Source organism: Trachypithecus francoisi, unplaced genomic scaffold, assembly GCF_009764315.1.
Source record: "Trachypithecus francoisi isolate TF-2019V2 unplaced genomic scaffold, Tfra_2.0 Lachesis_group15, whole genome shotgun sequence".
NCBI classification, from domain to species: Eukaryota; Metazoa; Chordata; class Mammalia; order Primates; family Cercopithecidae; genus Trachypithecus; species Trachypithecus francoisi.
In genome coordinates, this window is record NW_022681460.1 from 11,941,175 (window position 1) to 11,964,684 (window position 23,510).

The following is a 23,510-nucleotide window of genomic DNA, read 5'->3' on the forward strand; positions in this document are numbered from 1 at the left end:
AGGTTCAATCAATTCTTCTGTCTCAGCCTTCTAAGTAGGTGGGACTACAGTACTCTTGGTCTTTTTTATTTTTATTTTTAATAATCACCAAGCTTAAATCTGTGGGGAAGAGGGCAATTTCCTTAATGTTTTCTACTTGGTTCAACATTCCCAGACAGCAATTACAAGGCAAATATCATTTCAGTAAATGAGAAACGCTTGTTTTCATGTACTGATTGGCTTTATGACACACTAAGGTTAATTGGGAAGCTTCTCAGGCTTATCTGAGTGATAACGAACAGCTGCAATAGATTGCACTCCCTTATCCCCCACATCATTTTAACAGAGCAACACCAAAACAAAGTCTCACGAAATGTGTTATTAAACCACACTGCAAACCTGGTTGCAATTGTGTCTGAGATAGCATCATAGGAGGCCAGAAGGAAAGCAATAGCCTGAGAGAAAATGTTTAAATTAGCAGGGGTAGCCAGCCACCCTAGACCACAGCAGCTATAGGATTTGGTTACTGGAATTCCAATGTATGGTAATCTAGATGGTTCTTTATCTTACATGAATAAGTAGTGCTATTTCAAGCAAAAATATACTTGTCTAATGCAAATGCCCTAAATGCCAGATTTTTATAACTCTAATATAAGGATCACATTGCTGCTTTTGGTAGTAAAGTAAAAATGGATGTCTTTGACTGCTTTGAAGAGCTTATAAAGGGCTTTACTTGTCATAATTTTTAAGTAACAACAGCTAATCTGTTTGACCACTTATTATAGCCCAAGCACTGGACTGCTTCTCGTATATAATCTCAGTTAATCCTCCCCATAACCCTGGGATAGAATTATTATGCACACATTACAAATGATGCCTAGCACACATATGAATCTTGTTCAAGGTCACAGAGCCAGTAGGTGTTAGAGCCTGGACTTGAGTCCAGGTAGATCTTTTCCCAAAGACTCACTCTTACACTAATGAGTAGGTTAACAGAGAATCCTTTACAGGGACCTCATTGAGAGAAAGTTGCCTGGTAGAGTAGTTTTTAGGTCAGCAGATGTTTTTCCAGTTCAGTTACCAGTTGGCCAGGTCACCAAGTGGAAAACCAGTACTCTCTCTGGTTATCTATGTGCATATTTGGGATTAGATGTCTTCCACTGTGTGGTATGGTGATGCTGCAGTGTTTTTAGGGAGTGTGTGGGTCAAAGCAACTTGCTCAATGATAAAACAAACAAACAAACAAACAAACAAACAAAAAAACAGTTAGTTAGTCTGTAATGCTTTAGTTGGAAGATGGATATGTGCCATGGGTGTCCCTTTACTGGCTTCTGCTCATTCAGAGGCTCCTCCTTCTCGCTCCTAATTCTTTGTCCTCTTCCACATAGTCTGGTCCAGTCATGCTCTTCATTTGGGTCTTGAAGGGGCTCATTAGCTAGTTGTTCATCCTACCGTTTGTTTTTCAAATAGCCCTTTGTGTCTCTTACCTTTCTAGTGTACGAAGCAGGGAAGTGGAGTAATAGCTTAGGAGTGCCGATTCGGAGTCAGACAGACTTAGGTTCAAATCCCAGTATAGGCACTTGCTGACACTTAGACATGAGTTTTGGTCAAGCCATTTAATTTCCCTGAGCCTCCATTTTCTCATCTGTAAAATTTAACAATGACGCAATCTTATTGGGTTGTTGTGAGACTTAAATTAGTTAATTTATGTAAAGCTGAATTCTTGGCATTGGAAGCGCTAAAATGTTAGTTATAACATGTTAGTTATAAATAATTGTCATCAATAGTTCAACCTCACTTATTTTTAATCCATTATTACTGTTCTTTCCATAATTTGGAATTTCTTTTTGCTTCACTAATCTTTGAACTTCCTTAGCCTCAACATACTACAGTCGCCCTTCGGTATACATGGGAGATTGATTCCAGGATATATTCCCCACCCCTCTTGGCTAATATTGTATTTTTGTTAGTATTTGCTTGAGAAAAATCCCAGTAGAAGTGAACTCTCGAAGTTCAAATGCGTGTTGTTCAGCGGTCAACTGTATTTAGTACCCATGGAGCCTTTCAAAACTTACATTGATCTGTATTCTAGTTGTCAAGCACTGTAATAATCTTCACTTTCTTAATTTTTCTTTCCCTGATATGCTATTTAGCACCTGTGTAAACCTATGCAGCTGTGCTCAGCTATGTATACATGTTTGCTTATGTGCTTCTGTTATGTTTATTTATGTGATGCTGTGGAGAACCAGTTGCTCTATTAAATTATAAGCTCCTCAGAGGCCAAGGACCACACTTTCTGTTTCTGCTCCAAGTCCGGATGTCCTTCCAAGGACAGATTTTAGGAAGGCTGAAACTCAAACATACAGAACGACTTTAATAGGATGTTCATGACAAATTTTCAAACATTGTGTTCTTTCTAGGGTGTCATTTATTAAAGTAACTTCAGTCATAGCTAATAGAATTGTTCAACTTGGAGGCCTTTAGTGGGTAACTTTTACATTTAAAAAATTAATAGAATAAGTCTATAATTTGAGAAACAAATGAATAATAAATAATAAAAAGGATTTAGTAACTGTTACTCTCCAGAAAATTTCAGGCCACATTTCCTTTGATCGGTTAAGTGATTGATATATTGGATTAAGAAAATATCAAGTCATGCATAATGGAAATAATAACAGCTACACTTTTAGAGCACTTAGTAGATACTCGGTGCCTTGCCAGGAGCTTGGTTTGTCTTATTCAATCTTCCTGCCACTACTGTGAGGTAGGTACCGTGTTTCTCCCTCTTTTGCTTGTAAGGAAACTGAAATAAAAAATGGAGTGACTCATGTCTGTAATCCCAGCACTTTTGGAGGCCCGAAATCACTTGAGCCCAGGAGTTCCAGGCTGCAGTGAACAATGATTGTAGCACTGCACTCCAGCCTGGCTGGAAAAAGAAAAAAGAAAGGCTACCCATTGTCCAGGATGCAGCTGAAAAGTGATGGAGCCAGGCCCAGCACCCAAAACCCAGGCTAATCACTAAGCTTTGTTGCCTACCACAAAAGAGAAGGAATTTTATAGATGCATTATAAAGATAATTATAATATTCTTTTTCTTATTCTACAACACCATTCCCTCACCCCTCCACCCTAAGGAAAGGAAATTCTATTAGTATATACAATTTGATTAATATAGACAAATACACTGCAGCAAGTTTTGGATAGTTTGCAAGAACAATTTAAAAAAAAATTATCTCACTGGCTGTTTGCCTTCATATACTCCTGTTCTCCAAAGACCCAGCTCTTGCTCACTGCCTAACAGTGGAGTCCTCAAGGAGTGTTGTCTGTCAGAGTGAAGCCATTAGGGACATTGTCTCATTGCCTTTCAAGAGGACAGACAGGAAATATATTTTGCTTCCTTCTCTCTTACCCCATCCTCTATCTTTTCCCTCCTCAGCTATATTCTTTTGGAATAAATAACAGGCTAAATTCTCCCAGGAGTTCAGTAACTTGAGCCCTCCCCAAGCACTGTCTGAGAAAGCTGGCTCTAAACGCACACACACACCACAGGCAGCTGCTTGGGGGCCCTGTTCTTTGGCAGCCTCACAACTCCTGCCTGCTTTTTCTGGATTTCAGGACCAAGCAATTACAAAGCCGGCCTCTGGGCCTGCACGTAGAGCATGCTTTCGTAATAAAAGCATCTAGTGGGTCTCTTCCAACTTCAAGTATCCTGGGAGTCTCTCAGCTTTGAGTCTTACGGGATCCAAGAACCTCTCAGTGGAGTCAGGATTATGCCGTAGCTAATTTATAGCAGAATTCTTACATTTGCTCTGTTTTACAGCAAGGGTACCGAGAGAGCTTCCAAGTCACTGTAACATGCTGTGCTGTATAATGTGAAGGAGGAGCACAGAGGTGGCTGTACCAGTGGGCTGATGATGCCTGGGCTTCAGTCTGCATAAGTGCCTGGATTCTGGCAAGCAGCGGCCCTGTTGTTTTCATAATTCATCATTCTGTTTCTTAAACGTGGCCTCCCCAGTTGTATAATCTTTAAGCCACTTAGAACATCAACCTGCCCCTGGTTGAGTGTCTTTTTGAGCAGTAGTTCAATCTATGCCATGTTTGACTAACATGTTCCTATTGCAAGACATTGAAGACATTGAAGATTAAATATAAGAAAGCTAGTGCAAATAATATGGAAAGTTTTTTTGTCTTTTCATGTATGATCATTTTTCTTATATTTACCATTTTCTTCTAAGCATTTTTTTCATATTAGCTCCTTGAATCCTCACAACAACCCTAAGCAGTAAAGTCTATAATTAGCTCCTTTTTGGGATGGGAATACAAAGTTGAATAACTCACCCTAGGGCTCTAGCCAGTAGGTGACAAAGGCTGAATTTGAACTCTGGCAGTGCAGAGCCTATCCTGTTAGCCACAAGGTACGATGCTGGTGTTGACTGAGAGCTTCTTTTGCGCCTCCATCTCTCTTGATGTCTTTGTTCTTTGTACTCAGTCAATGAACTTCTTCTTCTTTTTTTTGAGATGGAGTCTCGCTCCATTGCCGAGGCTGGAGTGCAGTGGCGTGATCTCGGCTCACTGCAACCTCCACCTCCCAGGTTCAAGTGATTCTTGTGCCTCAGCCTCCCGAGTAGCTGGAATGACAGGCATGTACAACCACGCCTGGCTAATTTTTGTATTTTCGGTAGAGATGGGGTTTCACCATGTTGGCCAGGCTGGTCTCAAACTCCTGTCAGTCAATGAACTTTTTTTTGCCTTACTCTCTCCATTAGAAGATTTTATCTCTCTGCTTCCCAGAAATGAGAATGGATTAACATAATATAGGAGATAGTGTTTAATATAGGAGATAGCAATAAAAAAAATCTGCAAAATGTATTTCAACTGAAACCCAGAGAGGGTAGTGGTTTGCCACTTGGCAATGGAACTGGAATTAGACTCAAGTCCCTACCTCTCATTACTCACCATGGAGGTTCTTGTACAGAACATACTTCCATCATAATGAAGTATGGACTGGTATAGTAGAGTCAGTGAGGAGGGTAGAGAAGAATTTCTATTTGTGTTCAGTTAAGGTTTGATTTAAACTAGTGTTTATACTTAGTTTAAAAAAATAAATGTAATTTAAATATTTCTTCTTTTCTTGTAAATAAACGTATATTTGTTCACATCAAAAGAAATTCCAAGTTGCACTACAAAAGGGCAGAGTAAACTTCTGTAACTCACATCATTGTTTTTTTGAAGAGCCAATAAATAAACAGTCTATATTTCAGTTCAGTATTATTTATGTTTTCAATACATTCTTCTATAAAGTGTATGAATCAGTTGTTGTTAGTTCAGACAAGAATAAAACCTTTACTCCCACATGAAGAATGAAATGTCAATTTTTCTTTTGATGTTTAGATGTTGCTTACAGAATTATAGTGGCTAACTGGAGTTCCATCCGTAGTCAAGGTCGTTTCATATTTGAAACCCTCAGGAAACACATTGTATTATTGTTCTTGAACCTCTTGAACATTATAGGTTGACTGACTTCAAAAACTGTATCATGGGTAAAAAGCATGAAGTTGTATTCTTATGTTTTTTTTTTTTCAAGTAATCCTAGATTTTAAAATGATAGCTTCAATTTTGTATGACAAAAGCTTCTCCAAACACTAAACCTTTTAAATAAATGACATTCGTTATTATTTTCTCTTGTGTTCCCTACATGTAAATTGTGAAAGCTCACCGTATCTTCTGTTAGCTCTGCCTTTGCCTAACCCACACTAAGAATTTCCTTTTTTTCTCATTGCACAATTATTCCTCACTAAACTTTTGGGCTATAAAGGTAACTTGAAAATCAGGAGACACAACTGTCCTGGTCAGACTTCTGTCAGCCTTCTGAGCCTTCTCACCTCCAACCCTTTGGCTTCTCAGTCTCCCTGATCCTAATGAGGACAGAAAGAAAAGAAATAATACCTCTTTTCTACCATAGCTTCTGCTCAAGATAGCACACTATGCTTCTGGCTTCTTTTCACCTTCACATTCTTAGAAGGAGGGGTGACATTTACTACCTTAGTGTCCTCATTTCTTTTGGTCCCTGGAAATTTTTTTATTTTTTATGACAGCAGCACCTCATTCTCAGAACTCTCTGCTACATTTACTTTCTAGACACTACTCATATCTGTTTCTCTTCTTAGCTCTTGAACTGCTTTTTTTCCTTCCTGTCTCCTTTGCTAGTACCTCTTTCCCTGCCCAAATCTTAAATGTTCTCTAAATTTCCAACTATATTTGTTGTTCTTTTTGTCAGCTTTGCAAGTCCCCCTGAGTGATGTCACCCAATCTCTTGGCATGAGTTCCACCATTTTCTCTACAATTCCTGCCTCCAGCTTGATCTTCTCATCTAGGCACCAGACACAGACTTCCAAATGAGTGTGGAACTGCTTTAGCTGGAAGACCTGAAGCACCTCAAACAGCACATCCAGAACTAAAACCATTATCTTCGTTCTAAAGCCTGTCTTTTGATTTGTGCTTTTTATGGACATTGATAAATGTTCTCACTGTTGACAGGTCTATTGCATCTTAAAACATCAGAGTCCTTCAAGTCTTCCTTCTACCTCACTCTAATATTCAATCATTTCAGGGATTCTTTTCCCAAATCTTAAGAAAACTTCAGACACACCGAAATTGAGGGATGTTCTACAAAATATCTGACACTCCTAAAGAGTGTCAAAGCCAGTAAAAACAAGAAAGATTAAGGGACTTTCACAGATTGAAGGTGACTAAGGAGGCACGATGAATACATGCAAGGTCATACCCTGGACTGGATCCCTTGAAAGAAAAGGACGTTAGTGGTGAAATGTGAATGAAATCAGTAGTTAGTTAACGGTAATGTGCCAATGTTAATTTCAGTTTTTTTACAAATGTTCTGTGGGTCTAGCAGATATTAAGATTAGGGAAAGCTGGGAGAAAGGCATATGGAAACTCTATGCTCTCTTAGCTACATTTCTACACATCAACAATTATTCTAAAATAACAACTAAAAAGCAAAACAAAAAGTATAGCTTCCCACTGTTTATGCGATGTTTCTCAACTTATTTTGAAAAACTCATCTGGATTTAAAAAAAAAAAAAAAATATGTGATTGGGCCCCACCTGGGATTCAGCAGGACTGTGGTGGAGTCAAGGAAGCTGCATAACTGTCAGGTGCCACAGGATATTTTTACATACTCCAGGTATTGCAAAATTACTCATCTACAGGACAAACAGAGCCTGCCTATGATATTTCCTTGATATAGATTTCTAAATTTTTTATAACAGAGCATTGCTCAGATATCATAGACAGCCAGAATTATCTTTTATAATAAAGAATATACTATTGGCTGGGCACAGTGGCTCACACCTGAAATCCCAGCACTTTGGGAGGCCAAGGCAGGTGGATCACTTGAATTCAGGAGTTCAAGACCAACCTGGCCAAAATGCTAAAACCCTGTCTCTACTAAAAATACAAAAATGAGCTCTAAGTGGTGGTGCATGCCTGTAACCCCAGCTACACGGGAGGCTGAGGCAGGAGAATTGCTTGAACCTGGAAGGCAGAGGTTGCAGTGAGATCATATCATCGTACTCCAGCCTGGGCAACAGAGCAAGACTTCATCTCAAAAAAAAAAAAAAAAAAAAAAAAGAGAATATACTACTTAATAAGACTGAAGTGATTCTGAGTATAAGGAATAAAATTGATAGGTTGAATAGTTTTTCAATTAAAGAATTGCATGAAACCCATATATTTTATTTTTAAGTATAGTATATTGTAAGTTTGCCACTTGATTTCAATGACTCTAAAGGCTTATTAAATATTTATGAGTCAGAGAATTATTTCCACATCGTTTTGCATTCCATTTGCTTTGAAGTGAAAATTTGCACATGATACATTTCCAGCAGGATTTTCATATGGTCATCCTATACTTGCAAGCTTCTTGCAAAACAGAAACACTGCAAGGTTATTTCAATAAACAGGAAAAAAAACACCCAACTTGGAAAAATGTTACGGAAATCTTTAAAAAACATACAAGTAATGAGAGATTGAAATTAGGCCATGTGTGTATGTGTATGTCTCTGTGAGTGTATGTGTGCATGAAGCCTCTTGCTGGGTTCCATGAGATTTATGAAGAGATGTCAGGAGTTCCTTGGACTTTCTGAAATTGAAGGAAAATATATGTATGTACATATTGTTGGGGATTCTCAGTAAGGACAGTTAGCCAAAAAGCAGTTAGAAATACTGACCATGGGGAATCCTTCGAGAGGCAATGGCATAATTTTAGATGGCCTAAATTATTATTTTAAATCAAATAAATAAAAGGTAGAGGCATTGTGATATGATCTTGTAATAAGATCTATTGCTAATGTAGAGCTTATTTACTTTTCCCAATAGAGGATTGAGAAAAGTCTTAGAATGCAATGGACATTTCCTGAAATGATCCAAACTGAAGCGTTGGTGTAAGAATAGGTTATTGTAATAGTTTGTCAAACGTTTATTAAGCCCTTACTGTGTACCAAGCAAAGTTCTAGAGCTTTAGTTCACATCAGTGAACAAAACAGACAAATATTGATCTCTACTCAATTTTACATTCAATTAGGGAAGATAGGCCTTAAAGCATAAACAAAATAAGTACATTGCATAGTATGCTAGAGTGTGATATAAATGCGATGGAAAAAAGGAAAAAAAGAGCAGGGTACAATGGGTTGGACTGGCCACTTGGGGGTATGGAGAAGTTGCATATTAAATAAGGTGAAAGGGTGGGCCCCTCTGAATAGGTAAGATTTGAGCAAAGATTCCAAGGAGGTAAGGGAGTTAGCTCAGTGGATCCTGAAGTGGGGATAGGGTGGGGTGGTGGGACATTCCAAGTAGAGGGAAAGAGCAACGGTTACATACGGGGAGCTGTGAGGGGGCCTCACTGTGAAGAATGAAGTGATCAGTAAGCTAGGAGAAGAGTAGGAAAAGAAGCCAGAGGAGTAACTGAGGTAGTGAGGGCTTTGCAGCCACTGTAGGTCTGTGCAGCCACTGTAGGACTCTCTGTATGCGATGGGAACCACCACAGATGGTTTTTGTTTGTTTTATAGATCCACAAGTATAAACTTTCATATACTTTGGTCAGAAATGGAATAATCAAGTCAACACAAAATATGTAAATCCAGAGGGAATTTGATAAAATTAACATAACAACCAGCTCTAAAAGTAGAGAATGTGGCTGGGTGGCTCATGCCTATAATTCCAGAACTCTGGGAGGCCAAGGTGAAAGGATCACTTGAGGCCAGGAGTTTGAGACCAGCCTAGGCAACGTAGTGAGACCTCCTCCTGTCTCTACAAAAAAAAAAAAAAAAAAAGAAAGAAAGAAAAAAGAAAAATATTAGCTGGGCATGGTGGTATGTGCCTTAGTTTCAGCGTCTTGGGAGGCTGAGGTAAGAAGATCGCTTGAGCCTAGGAATTTGAGGCTGCAGTGAGCTATGATTGCACTACTAGCACTCCAGCCTGAGCTACAAAGTGAGACCCCTGTCTCTTAAAAAAAAAAAAAATGTAGAGAATGCATTTGCTTTCAAATACACAGGGGCAGTTAATAAACGTTGTCCATGTATTAGACCTCAAATAAAATCTCGCCATGTTCAAGGAGAGACCCTGCCCAACATATTATCTTACAACAGTGAACAAACGTAGACTTTAACAAGACTTGAATAGTTTTTTTTAATATAAACATTTAAAGATTTAAAAGCACTCTTCCACATATCTCTTGGTTTAACAGGCATGTCAAACCCGAAATTACAAACTATGGAAAAACTAACAACAGAAAAAACATTGCAGTTCGAAAGTAGCCTGGCCAACATGATGAAATCCTGTCTCTACTAAAAGTACAAAAATTAGCTGGGCATGGTGGCAAGAGCCTGTAATTCCTGCTACTTGGGAGGCTGAGGAAGGAGAATCGCTTGAACCTGGGAGGCAGAGGTTGCAGTGAACTAAGATCGCACTATTACACTCCAGTCTGGGTGACGAGAGCTAAACTCTCTCTCAAATAGTAATAGTAAAATAAAATAAAATAAAATGAAAACAAAAACATTGCACAGTGAAACCCATATGATATAATTAATATGGTGACCAGAAGTAGTAAATTGAATTCAAAACCTCTCAGGATATCTTACGTTGAAATTTCAGCATTATTTGGGAAGCAGTGACCCTGAAAATTGGGATGAGAACATGCAAGTCGACTGTAATGTAGCTGAAGAAATTGAACTTTTGAATTCATCTTATGTTACCAGTAGAAGTAGCTTTTCTTCTTTAACAGAGGAAGCATCTCCTCTGGCTTGAAGAACCTGCACTGGCCTCCCTTGAGGAAAGAATTGTCTTGCTAGGGAATTTGTAGGACTGTAGGTTTTTGTTACCGTTGTTGTTTTAAAAGAGAGGATCTCGCTCTGTCACCCAGGCTAGAGTGCTGTGGCGCGATGAGAGCAGAGGATAAGAACTTGTTTCAAATCAATCACTGGCTGTTGTGTTGCAAAGGACACTAGGGGGCAACAGTGTGGATGCCAGGAGACTAGGAGGCTGTTACAGTAATCCAGATGAGAGAGGACAGCAATTGGGACTGTCCTGGGAGCAGTAGGGGTGGTAGAAAGTAGTACGCTCTTGATATACTCTGTATGTAAAGCTAGCATGATCTCCTGATTTGTTGTGAGGGGATGTGGGGGGAAAAGAAGAGTCAAGGATGACTCCAAGGTCTTTGGCCTGAGCAATTAGAAGATGGAATTACCCCACAGAGATGGAGAAGATTGCAGGCAGGAGCAGCTTTGGAAGGAAGATTAAGGGCTCAGTTTCAGATTTGTTAAGTTTGAGAAGTTAAGCTCCAAGTGGAGATATGGAGGAGACGATTGGCTATATGGGCCTAGAAATTTGGGGAGAGATCTGCCTTGGAGATATAAATTTAGGAGTCATCAGTATGTAAATGACGTGTAAGGGTCATAAGACTAGAGATCACCAAGGGAGGCAGGGTAGCCGGAGAAGAGAAGGGGCCAAGGACTGGGTCTTGGAGCTCTTTCCAACACTAAGTCATCAGGGAGAAGCAGAAGAACCAATCAAGGAGACTGAAAAGAAGCAGCCTGGTAGGAAGAAGGAAAGCCAAGAATGTGTTGTCCTGGAAACCACATAGAGAAACTGTATTAAGGAAGAGTCAATGACAGACCTTGGCACATGCTGACCTGACAGATCAAGTAAGATCAATGAGCACTGACCAGTGGATTTAGTAATACGGCTATTACTTATGACTTTGCCAAGAACAGTTGAGTGGAGTGGTAAGGGCAAAAGTCTGATTGAGTGGATCCAAGACAGAATGGGAGGAAATAACTAGACAGCCAGGTGATTTGCTGCAAAGGGGAGCAAAGGAATGGGGCAGTAGCTGGTGGGAAGATGAGGCCAAAATGAGTGTGTGTAGTTTTGTTGTTTTTTTTTTTTTTCTATTTAAGGTAAGACAAAAAATAGCATGTTTGAGTCCTGACAGAATGACCCAGCTGACAGTGTAAAATGAATGGTGTTGGAGATAGAGAGGAGAATTGGTGGATTGATATTCTCCATTAGGCAAAAGGGATGGGATCTATTGCATAAAAGGTGGGGCTCACAGGAAAATGGAAATTTCATCTGTGGAAGAGACGGGAACATAGAGAATGTCGGTAGATACTTTGGTAGAAGCCTGTGGACATTTTCCTCTAATTGCTGCTATTTTCTCAGTGAAGGGAGAATTAAGGTGAGCAGTTAAAAGCAAGGGTAATCCAAACATTCTATGAAGATATAAATGTGTCAGAAACTTATTACTTTGGTGCTCTTTCTATTAAACAGTTTATTTGCCAGAGTGTCACTTGAGTAGAATCAACGAAGGTGTATTAGACCATTTCACATGGCTATAAAGAAATACTTGAGACTGGGTAATTTATAAAGAAAAGAGGTTTAATTGACTCACAGTTCCACATGGCTGGGGAGGCCTCGGGACACTTACAATCATGGCAGAAGGCGAAGGAGAAGCAAGTACCTTCTTCACAAGGTGGCAGGAAAGAGAGAGTGTGCAAGGGAAACTTCCACTTATGAAACCATCAGATCTCGTGAGAAATCACTCACCATCACGAGAACAACATGGGAGAAACCACCCCCATGATCCAATCACCTCCCAGTGGGTCCCTCCCTGGACACATGAGGATTACAGTTCCAGATGAGATTTGGTGGGGACACAGAGCCAAACCATATCACAAGGCAGAAGAAGTACCATAATAATGTGGTACAAACATCTGCCCTGTGGTACTCCTGTCTAGCTGTTTGATGTATAACTAAATGCTACTCTTCCAGAACTCAGCATACAGGGAGAGAAATTTCAGGGCCTCGATCCCTGGGAGAATTTTCTGAAAGAAGGGTAACCCTTAGCAACTGCACAAACTGCTCCCAGATGACTCACCAGAGAGCTTCTGGGTGGAAATCCAGTGGAAATAATGTGACCAGATTCATCTTGACCCCAGAGGTCTAACTCCACCCAAGGCTTAAGTTTCTCTCCTCTGTTGTACCCTGTGAGTTTCCTGGAGCAAATATTCATGCTTAGCTCCCATGTCTCTTCCCATTTAGCTGTCAGTTCCGCTTAGGTACCTAAAGGCACTCAATTCTCACTGCTTTTAAAATTTCATGATTTTTCCCTGGCGTTCTCCTGAGATTCCTCCCAGTATTGCACCTTCATGGGCGAGCAGCATTAATGCCTGGGCTTCCTGAGCGTCCGCAGCAGCTTTCAAACAGAAAAGCACATTAGGAAAGCAAATTCACTCAGTCATTTAACCGTTCATTCTTCTACTTAGAACTTAAGAATATATGAGGCACCTCAGTCATGAATGCCTTCTTGAGAAACGAGGGGAATATTTAAAAGCAGTTTTAAAAAAAGAAAACATTAGCTCTGCAATTTTTATCTATGTCTTGGATAGTTAACCTACAGAGAAAATTAATTTGTTACCACATTATATTTCTCTCTCTCTCTCTCTCTCTCTCTCTCTCTGTGTGTGTGTGTGTGGTGTGTGTGTGTGTATGTGTAAATCTGGGAAGATCCCATGAACTTTTACTTACTCTGGTGGAATAGGCAGTTTAAGGCACAAAAAGTCTCAAATTTCTAAATGTCTAGTCCAAGGTATGAATCAGCACTCCAACTTCCATTCTAGGAGAAGTCCCTTCTCCTCTCCCTCCCAGCAGCAGACCTGTTGTGGAAGGCAAGGCTTCTGCTCTCTGCCCCACTCCTTCAGGCTGGCTGATTCCTCAGGCTGGAAGGGAAAGCATGGGGAAGTGGAGGTAGTTGTGATGTGTCAAAGTATTGCCTCCTGAGAGCCACTTAAATATCAGAAATGTTATAAGCTGGTTGTTAAACTGCTGGTAGCTTGAGATTAGTCATAGTGGGTGTATCTACACCACAGAGATTGGCAAATATTTCAGATTAAGGCTTCCCCCTCCCTGCCGTTGGAGAGCTGTTTTATTAACACACCACTGGCTCAGGGAATAGGAAATTCTCCCTGGGCTTAGGTGGCTTTGAGTGCTATAGTCTTGGCAGACAGTTCACCTGACTCTTTCCCTACTTGTGAGTTCTTTGGAGACCACTATCATCAGGTACCTCTCTCCAACCCCTGGGATATTATGGGCTATTCAAGTTGTCCTTGGGCAGGCTGCTTCCAACTCTCAGTCAGCTTCCACTTGTAGAAGATGACCAGCCCCACACACTCTTGCTGTTGGGGGCCCCTTTGAGCTCCAGGCAGGATTCACTTTGATACCATCCTGGGGCAACATTCCTTTTATATTAGTTTTCTATTGCTGTGTAAAAAATGACTACAATCTCAGTGGATTAAAACAACACTTTTTTTTTAAATCTCAGTTTCCGTGGGTCAAGAGTCTGGGCCTGGCTTAAGCAGGCTCCCCTGCTCAAGTCCTCACAATGCTGCAATCAAGATGTCTGAAGGGCTGCATCCTCTCTGGAGCTTGGGGTCCTCTTCCAAGCGCTTGTGGTTCTTGTTGGAATTCAGTTCTGGGCAGCTGTAGGACTGAGGTCCTTGTTTTCTTGATGGTTGTCAGCTGGGGTCTGCTCTCAGCTCCTGGAGGCCACTTGCAGTTCTTTGCTCTCTTAGCTTCCTCTCTTAGGTCCTTTGATCAGATGTTTGGCAAAGACAGGAAGAGAATCTAACGAGTTTACCTATATGGATATAATGTAATGATGGGAGTGGCTATCCTATCACCTTTGCTAATCAAGGTAGAGACATCCCATTCCTTTTCCACACCATGTAACATAATCAAGGGAGTGACATCCAACTGCCTTTGTCATATGCTATTGACCAGAAGCAAGATACAGACTCTGCCTCCATTAAACAGGAGGGGACTGTACAGAAGAATCTTGACTCATTGGAGGTCATCTTTGGGTGTGTCCACCATACCCACTACATCTGGTCCTTGAATTTCACAGACCTGTGATCATCTGCTAGAGGGGAGCCAGTTTCTTCCCACAGAGCCTCAACTTTCTGCCTGTTATGCCACAAAGGCAGTCTCCTGACCTCTCTCTCTCCTTCTGGATTTCTGGAAGTGCAGCACGTGTCTACTGTGTTCCTGCTGCAGGGGCCTGTGAATCCCTCTGATGGTCACTTTGGAGCCCACTGTCTTTAGGCTTGAGGCAAAGCAAGTTGAAACTGACATAGTATTCCTGTCCTTGAGGTGAAAAGAGGGCTGGTTGTCACAGCACCAATTTGTCCAAAGAATGCTCCTGAAATTTTCTTTCCTGTCCATATTCTGAGTTCTTTGTGTAAATTTGATCTTGTCAATGGGCTCAAAAGTCAGTAGTATCTCCAACTTCCACATAGGAAATCAATAGGGTACAGTGTAAACTTTATAAACAATGAATAGTAGCATATGTAGAATGTTTACAAATGTGAAGGTGAATATTAGAAGAAATAGTTAAAAGAACAAAAAGTGGTGCTATTGGAAAGCAGGGCAGGATAAGGATGGGGCAGATATACTGCTATTTTTCTTTATATTCCTTTTAGCCTTATTTAATTTTTTCAGATATCTTCCTGTATTATTTGGTTTTTCAAAATACATGATCAAAGAGTCACTATTTTCATCCGGTCTTTGTGTTTGTATATCCTACTGCAAGACTAGACATAGGAATTTTTATACTTCAGTTTACTCATCTGCTAAATAAGCACAGTAATGCTTTAAAAATTAAGAGATGATAACTCTTGATAAAATATTTTGAAACCTCTAAGGAAATATGCTTTAAAATATTAGCTGTGATGAGCCAATTTGCTATCACCAAGCCTTCTAAACATCAAATCAAATAGCCTTTGTCTAAGTTATTTCTGTGCCAAAGTTACAATTCATTCTCGGCTGAAGATGTATTTACTAAACACAGCTACAACGATGACTTGTATTTAATATGCCTTAATGGTGAATTGTTGATTGTATGTTTGACATTTTTGGAAGTCAATGCTCACTTTAGTGAAATACCATCTGTCTAAAATTTATACAATGTTCCTCATCATACCAATCTACATTAATAACTTAGACATGTCGATATACAGACATGTTGGGCATGTAGACCATGTGGAAGAGGAAACCAAAGGAAATGTCAGACTGTTGAAACCAGCATTCAGAGCTGAGAACCAATTGGCCAGTGTGGCATGGGGCAGCCTGTTCCAGAGATTACAAGGATTAGACCAAAGTCACAAACAGGGATAGTCCCTGGCATCAGCAACTAGAATTGTCAGTCAATATCCAGGCACGAGGGGCTGGTGCTCAAGGGAATCTTTTTTGAGCTGTACTTTTCAACATTTGAAAGGCAAATTAGAATGCAGCAGGTCTTTCTATTAAACTTAATTATGTACAGTAAATTGATCCAGGCCATTTTAGAAATGCTCAACTCTTCAGTTGTATTTGGCAGAAAATAGGAGGTTCCAACAAGTTTGATGTGAGTAAAGTTTAGTTCTTCTCTCACCACCTTAACATCAGGTGCTGATGAAATAAAGTCTCACAGTTCTGAGTCACAATTCTGAGTGGAGACATTTGTTACTATTGATTACAAAGTGAGGCCAGGCTGGTTCATGCCACCTATTTTTTTTTTCTTTAAATAAATCTTGTTGTGTATATTTGAGGTTTATAACATGATATTATGGGATACAAATAGATAGTAAAATGGTTGCTGTAGTGTAGCAAATCAAAACATCTATCCTCTCACCTTGCTAATTTCTTGTGACAAGAACAGCTAAAAATCTACCAAACAGAATTCCCTAATAGAATTTTGTTAACTGTAGTCCTCATGTTGTACATGGTATCACTAGACTTGCCCGTCCTACATATCTTCTACCTCGCATGCCATCTATTCTAAGTCTTAGGAGGTCCTAGGTCTTGCCTTTAGGTGATTCACCTACTCGTTACATGGCAGATTGTTTTACTTGAGGCAGACACACTGATTTCCCAAAAGCAGATTCCTTTTACCCTGAGAGTTGACATCAGAGAAACAGAAGTTTTATGACCTTCCAACAGGATTCAGGCCACAAGGGCACAGGCCACAGGCCTGATCAAGTTCTTATTCTAGTGTGAGGAGTATCTTGAAACCATTTCCTTGGCTCATCTGTGTATCTAGCATGTCATTAATTCATCATTGGGAGCCTATTTCTGATATTCTTTATGATAATTTCCTAAGCCTGTGTGCAAGAAGACTTGTGCTAGCCTCTGGAGTGCAGACTTCCCAACTAACTACTGACTAGCTAACTAACCAACCCGAGAGCAGGAATTTCTGCTTCAGACAACAGATAAGACCTAAGGCTGTACTTAAACCAACACATGCTGTTTATACTGAGGTATTTTTTTTTTTTTTGTAAGACAGTTTTGTTGGGATGCAATTGACTTTCCTTTAATAGCAACTTTATCTATTGTATGTGTACAATTTATTAATTTTAGAAAATGTATAGAGTTGGGCACCCATCACAGCAATCCAATTTTATAATATTTTCATCACTCAGCAAGATTCCTCTTGTCCATTTGCAGCCAACGTCAAATTCCATCTCTAGTTTCAGGCAACCGCGAATCTATTATCTGTTTGTATAGGTTTGGATTTTCTGAATAGTTCATGTAAGTTGAACTATATAATGTGTGGATTTTGTATCTGGCTTATTTCATTTAGCATAATCTTTTGAGGTTCAGCCACGTTGTAACATGTATCTGTAGTTCACCCTTTTTGGTTGCTGAATAGTATTTCATTGCATATACACACTGCATTTTGTTTTTCATTCACTAGATTTTGGACATTTGGGTTGTTTCCCCTTCTTGACTATTTTGAATAATGCTGCTATGAACATTATCCCTGAGTGAACATACGTTTTCATTCATTTAGGGTAGATGGCTAGGAGTTGGACCTTATGCTAAAGTGAAGTTTAAGCATTTTAAGAAACTGTCAACCTGTTTTCCTAAGTGACTGCACCATTTTTACATTCCATCAACAATGTAGGAAGGTTCCAGTTTCCCCACATCTTCACAAACCTTATTATTGTTAAAGCAAACTAAACATGGCTTGAGAAGGACTCCATACATCCATATTTGAGTCCCTATGGATGAACAGCAACCTACCTTAATAGACAAGACTGAAAACCTGACTTAGGAGTGGGAGCCTGTAATAATAGTTGAGTCTTGGCCAATCCCAGCGGCTGTACTTCAACCATTCGTACACCGCTGAGTGTTCAAACTGTGTTCAAATAAGGCAAATGCCAACCTGTAACCAATCCAGCTGTTCTGTATTTCACTTCCAATTCCTGTACCTCATTTTCTTTTTATTTTGTCTATAAATTTTATTCCACCACTTGACTGTGCTGGAGTCTCTTTGAATCTGCTGTGATTCTGAGGGCTGCCGGATTCACGAATCGTTTATTGCTCAATTAAACTCCTTTAAATTTAATTCGGCTGAAGGTTTTATTTTAACATTATTATTTGTGTTTTTTATTATAGTCATCCTAGTGGGTGTGAAGTAATATCTCATTGTGATTTTATTTTTATTTTATTTTTTAAAAATTTCCTTTTAAATTTAAGATTCAGGGGTACATGTGCAGGTTTGTCATAAGGGTATATTGTGTGATGCTGAGATTTGGGCGTCTGTTGATCTCATCACCCAGATGGTGAACGTAGTACCCAATAGGAAGTATTTCAGCCCTTGCCCCTCCTCTTCCCTCCCCACTCTAGTAGTCCCCAGTGTCTGTTGTGCCAATGGTTATGTCCATGTGAACCAAGGTTTTGCTCCCATTATGAGAACATGTGATATTTGGTTTCCTGTTTCTGCGTTAATTCGTTTAGAACAACAGCCTCCAGCTGCATCCATGTTGTTGCAAAGGAATTATTTCATTCTTTTTTTTATAGCTGTACAGTATTCCACGGTGTATATGTACCACATGTTCTTTATCCAGCCCACCACTGATGGGCACTTGAGCTAATTCCATGTCTTAGCTGTTGTGAATAGTGCTCTGATAAACATACTTGTGCAGAAGTCCTTTTGGTAGACTGATTTATTTTCCTTTGAGTATATACCCAGAAATGGTATTGCTGGGTTAAACGGTAGTTCTATTTTCAGTTGTTTGACAATCTCTAAACTGCTTTCCTCAAGGGCTGAATTAATTTGCATTACCACCAACAGTGTATAAGTGTTCCCTTTTTCTCTGCAACCTCACCAAAATATGTTATTTTTGACTTTTGAATAATAGCCATTCTGACTGTTGTGAGATGGTATCTCGTTGTGATTTTGATTTTCATCTCTCTGATGATTAGAGATGTTGAGGATTTTGTCATATGTTTGTTGGCTGTGTGTGTGTCTTCTTTTGAGAAGTGTCTGTTCATGTCCTTTGCCCACTTTTTAATGGTTGTTTTTGTTTCTTGCTGATTTGTTTGAGTTCCTTATAGATTCTAGTATGCTGAAGTATTTTAAAGAAAAACACAGACATCATAACAACACCCACTTGTTGGATTATATGCAGCTGCATTTTCTACTAAACATCAGTTCTCCTGGAGCAGGCAAGCACATTTGAAAACAAAACACTTGAGGGAATGATATTACATTAATCTCCAACACTGGAGCTTGTTTCAGCTATGGACTAAGGGAGAACATAAATTTTGTTGTTGCACTTCGTTCTTTTTCCATTTCTGATATAAACTTGGCAAAAAGTCTGTGCACTCCTGATCATCACTAACTAAGGTGCCTTGATCCATTGGAAGTTCTTCATCTTTTCTCAGTGGCATTAGTAGAAAATTGATGTTTCATACATGGCATTAGTTGGAGCGTAATGCCATCTCTCAAGCAGAGGCATACACTTTATTTCATTACTGTACTCCCAGGTGGACTAAAGAAAGAAACTAGTCTCTCTCTCTCTTTCTCTTGCTGTCTCTTCCTTTCTCTGTCCCCACTTCCTGCTTCTCTCTTCTATATCCTGCATTGTTATAAAATTTTTCTTCTAATAAGACAATTGATGGCTTGGTTCTTTGTAAAAGCAAGATTGAGCTATTTTTACAAAGAAAGCGGGTTAAATTTCCATTATTCCATGCCCTAAGGAAGATCTTCCAAGTACAGCAGCTTCTGTTGTTTCTGCTACATGTTTTAAATGTTCTGCATCTACACGTTACTCCCTGGCCAATAACATGGAATCTGGGTTAGCAAACCCCTCTGCTGAGTGTCCCAGAGCCTTTTCTGTTTTGAGATGGAGTCTCACTCTGTCGCCCAGGCTAGAGTGCAGTGGCGTGATCTCAACTCACTGTAACCTCCACCTTCTGGGTTCAAGTGATTCTCCTGCCTCAGCACCCCCAGTAGCTGGGACCACAGGTGCCTGCCACCACGTCTGGTTTTTTTTTTTTTTTTTGTATTTTCAGTAGAAACAGGGTTTCACCATGTTGGCCAGGATAGTCTTGATCTCCCGACCTCTTGGTCTGCCTGCTTCGGCCTCCCCGTGCTGGGATTACAGGTGTTAGCCACCGCACCCGGCCTATCCCAGAGATTTTTCTTGGTGCCTTTGTTTGCTTCCACCAGGTGTTATAGATCACTAGTCCCCACAGGCAGGCACTTACACAATCAGGTTGCCTTTGGTCATTTATTTATTCTTTCACTCATTCATTAAATATTTACTGATCATATCTCCTCAAGAGGAAGAGAATACACATATAAATGAGGGAAATACATCATCTAACCACAAGGAGAGAGTTAGTAACAGCTTTTTAACAGTAGTGCTTGAATATTTCTCTGGGGCCCTTTCCCCTGCAATATTGAGCATCTAGGGAATGGCAGGCATGTTAATTCCCCTTCAAAAAGCTATGGGTTAAGACAGTAAGCCTAGGGACTAGAATTAACCTTATACTTTTTTCTTTCTCCCTCCCTCCATCTCTTCTTCTCTTCCTCTTTCTCTTCCTTCCTCTCTTCCATCCATCCTTCTTTCCTTTCTTTTAAAAAAATCTGGTTTTAGAACTGGACTGAGAACTCACTTAAATGAAGCAAGCAATCATTTCCCAAGTGATGCCAACTCAAAATGAATTATATCAGGAAAGGAAAAGCAGCTTTCTCATTTGGAAAGAACTGGAGATCTTGAAACTGGGCAGCATGTGCCTTGAACCTAGGATCAATAAAAAACTGGGATGGAAAAGACAGTAAGAATTTGGTCAGATCACCATATCTTTCCATTGCGCCTTTAGAACAAAAGGAAAGAAAATATTTCTTTGGCTTACAGAGAAAATACATTGAGAAATGAAGTACAACCCCTCACAGTGCTGGGCACAGAGCAGGTGCTCGGTAAATAAATAGTGTACTTGTTTGCTAAGTAACGTTTGACTTGAATTGCCTCTAAGCACTTTGTGTGATCCAGTGGTATTTCTGGACCTCCCAGGCATTGCCCTGCACCAGCTTTCTCAAAGTAGTGTCTCCACAGAGGCAAGCCTTTTAACCCCCAGTAAAACAAAAAGATGGTGATAAATATTCAGTATCTTAAAAATTTAAGTAAGTATGCCAGTGTCCTACCTCTCACTCACATCTGCAGATGATCTTAGTTTGTTCTTTGGAGAGGAACAAAATGCTTTAGTGAATGGTAGCACATTCTCTCTCCCTTTGCTTGTATAGACCTGACCTAACTTAAAAATAAATGTTTAGTTAAGATGATCTCCAACTTAACCTCTCTGAAGGCATAGGAAACTGGATCAGGTGTAGCTGTCCCTGGCTATAGCCTGGAGTATCTTGATGTAGGTGAAGCAGTGTTCCTAAAGAGTAGTCCTTTCCTGTTCACCAACTGATTGTGTTCATGCCTTTTAGTATTTGCGCAAGTATTCAGCAAGTCAAAGTCTGTGGGGTAATAGGTACATTGAATAATAGGGATTGGATTTTAATTTTTCTCTTAAACTAACATAACACATTAAGATGCTTGTAACTGATGAGTGAATTTGGTTCAGCATTCAGCACTCTGGCTAATGATAACAATTCGTAAAAAGCATGTAGGGGTATTCACTGGGATAGACTGATGGCTGTGCTTATAAAATGTGGCTGTTCCCTTTCATTTTCCTGGAGTAACCTAGTTCAAAAGCTTTCAGGTTGTGGATAGGTAAATTGACCTATCAGGAACCAGTGAAAGGAGGCTGATATTGGTATTTAAATCCTATCTCTTATTTAATATGTAAACTTGGGGAAACATCTTCCTTTCCTTTAAATTTCTTAATCTTGTAAAACTGTGATGCCAGGGTTTTCGCTGGTGTCCTCGGATTGTCAGTAAGGCTAAAAGTAGAGAATATGCCCCAAATTCTAAGCCCCAAGAACTGTAGCTACTGGGGCCCATGAGCTCCTTGCAGGGTTTTCTGAGAGACATTATTCCAACAGGCTTGAACTCACTGCTCTGCTGTTGCTTGACCCCTGCTGACCTTAGGAAACTGAGAAGAGAGTCATTGGGGGAAGAAAAGTGTTCATTTCCTCTCTTCATCTCCTCTGTTAGAAGCAAGAAAGGGAAGTCCAAGAGAATCATTCATACATGTGGGGGTGGCCAGAAAGGGCAGGCAGACAGTTCATTCCATGGTTGAGTACCTGCTTAGTTAGCAGAGCTGGTGACCTGCCTTTGAGCAGCTAGGGGTGTGGTGTGTGTGTGTGTGTGTGTGTTCATACATGGGCACGCATGTGTGACCTTGAGTTTAAAAAAAATTAATGGCAGTTACTTACAGGATAACTTGAAATCAGGAGGGACTGGGGTAGGATGGAGGCCGTGAGGAAACACAGGGTCACCAACTTTCATGTTGGGGAAACGACTATCAGGTGGAGAGGTCACCAGGATTTCTCACTGCCCCTCCTTGCCCTCATTAACACGGGCCCCTTTTCAAGAGATACTGACATGGCTCTTCATTGCAGACCTAGGAACTGGCCACAGGGTATAGATGAGGTTAGGGTGTTAAATAATTAAACGGGGGTCATTAGACTGAGGGGACTCTAATGCCCTGGATTCCTATGTAAGCAAACCTAAATCTAACTCAGAATTTAAAAGAAAGTAAAACTTAAGTTCAGCCATTCACAGGCAGCCAGATGGGCATTAGCTGTATCGTCTTGAACTTCCCACTGGGATAATTCAAATAAAGCAGTTGATCGAACTTCAACCAAGCAAACAAGTTCTTTGATTCACCTCATAAAAATGTCCTCTATGTCTCTTTGTCAGAGTTCTGAACTACTTCTGGTCTGGAGCTGCCTGATTCATGAATTGCCATCTGCTCTAATACACTCTTTAAAAGTTTAACATGCCAGAGGTTTTCTTGTAACAGGGGCAATTATCTCTAGAGCAATTCCCCAGTGAGGGACAAAGGAATGTGGTGCAATAATGTCAGCTGGGGTCAGCCAGAGATGTGGCCAGATTTCTCAAGGAGCTTCCAGTGTCAAGAGCTGCTTCATGGAGGGAGCATGTTGGAGAAGGTGAAGCATGGTGGAGCCAGAGACAAGCAGACAGGGCAGTGCAGGAGAGGTCTGCGACCTCACTGTCCTGCCCCAACACTCAAGGAGTAGCTCAGGGAAGAGGGAGGAAAGGGAAGGCATATGATAAAGACTACATTCCTGGCTAGGGGAAGGGAAAGGAAGTTTTGAATGAGATACAACATGAAATCTTAATGAAACAAAGAGTCTAAGAAAACATGGAATAGGGCTCAGATGTTATTAGGGAGGGTTTGGTCTTGGATTGTTGGGGACAAATATTGGAAGAAAATAAAATTCGCATTTATAGCTGAATGAATTGAGACTCTTTAATACCACCTCCCTGGTTATAGTCCACTGTTCTTTCTGCTATATGGTGCTACCTGCTGACATTCTCTAAACGTCTTCACTCTGATAACCTCATCCTGTTCATAGCATCTTAAATACCTGATTCCACCTCGATCCCATACCTCAATTTTACGAACTCTTGGAATTTGTGTCAAATCTTGCCTCTTCCCAGAAGTCTTCCTTAATAACCCCAGGTCCACATTCCTCCCTATCTTTCCCCCATTGCCCTCCACCGT

The 23,510-nt window shown here is 40.2% G+C and overlaps 1 long non-coding RNA gene across 1 annotated transcript in view; it reads left to right on the forward strand.

Moving 5' to 3' along the window:
• LOC117096948 overlaps nt 1-20,822 on the forward strand; it is a 71,040-nt gene extending 50,218 nt beyond the window's left edge. The window contains exon 3 of the long non-coding RNA XR_004442735.1: nt 20,468-20,822. This is a non-coding gene — a long non-coding RNA (uncharacterized LOC117096948). The remainder of the gene's footprint in view (nt 1-20,467) is intronic.
• The last annotated feature ends 2,688 nt before the right edge of the window (nt 20,823-23,510 follow it).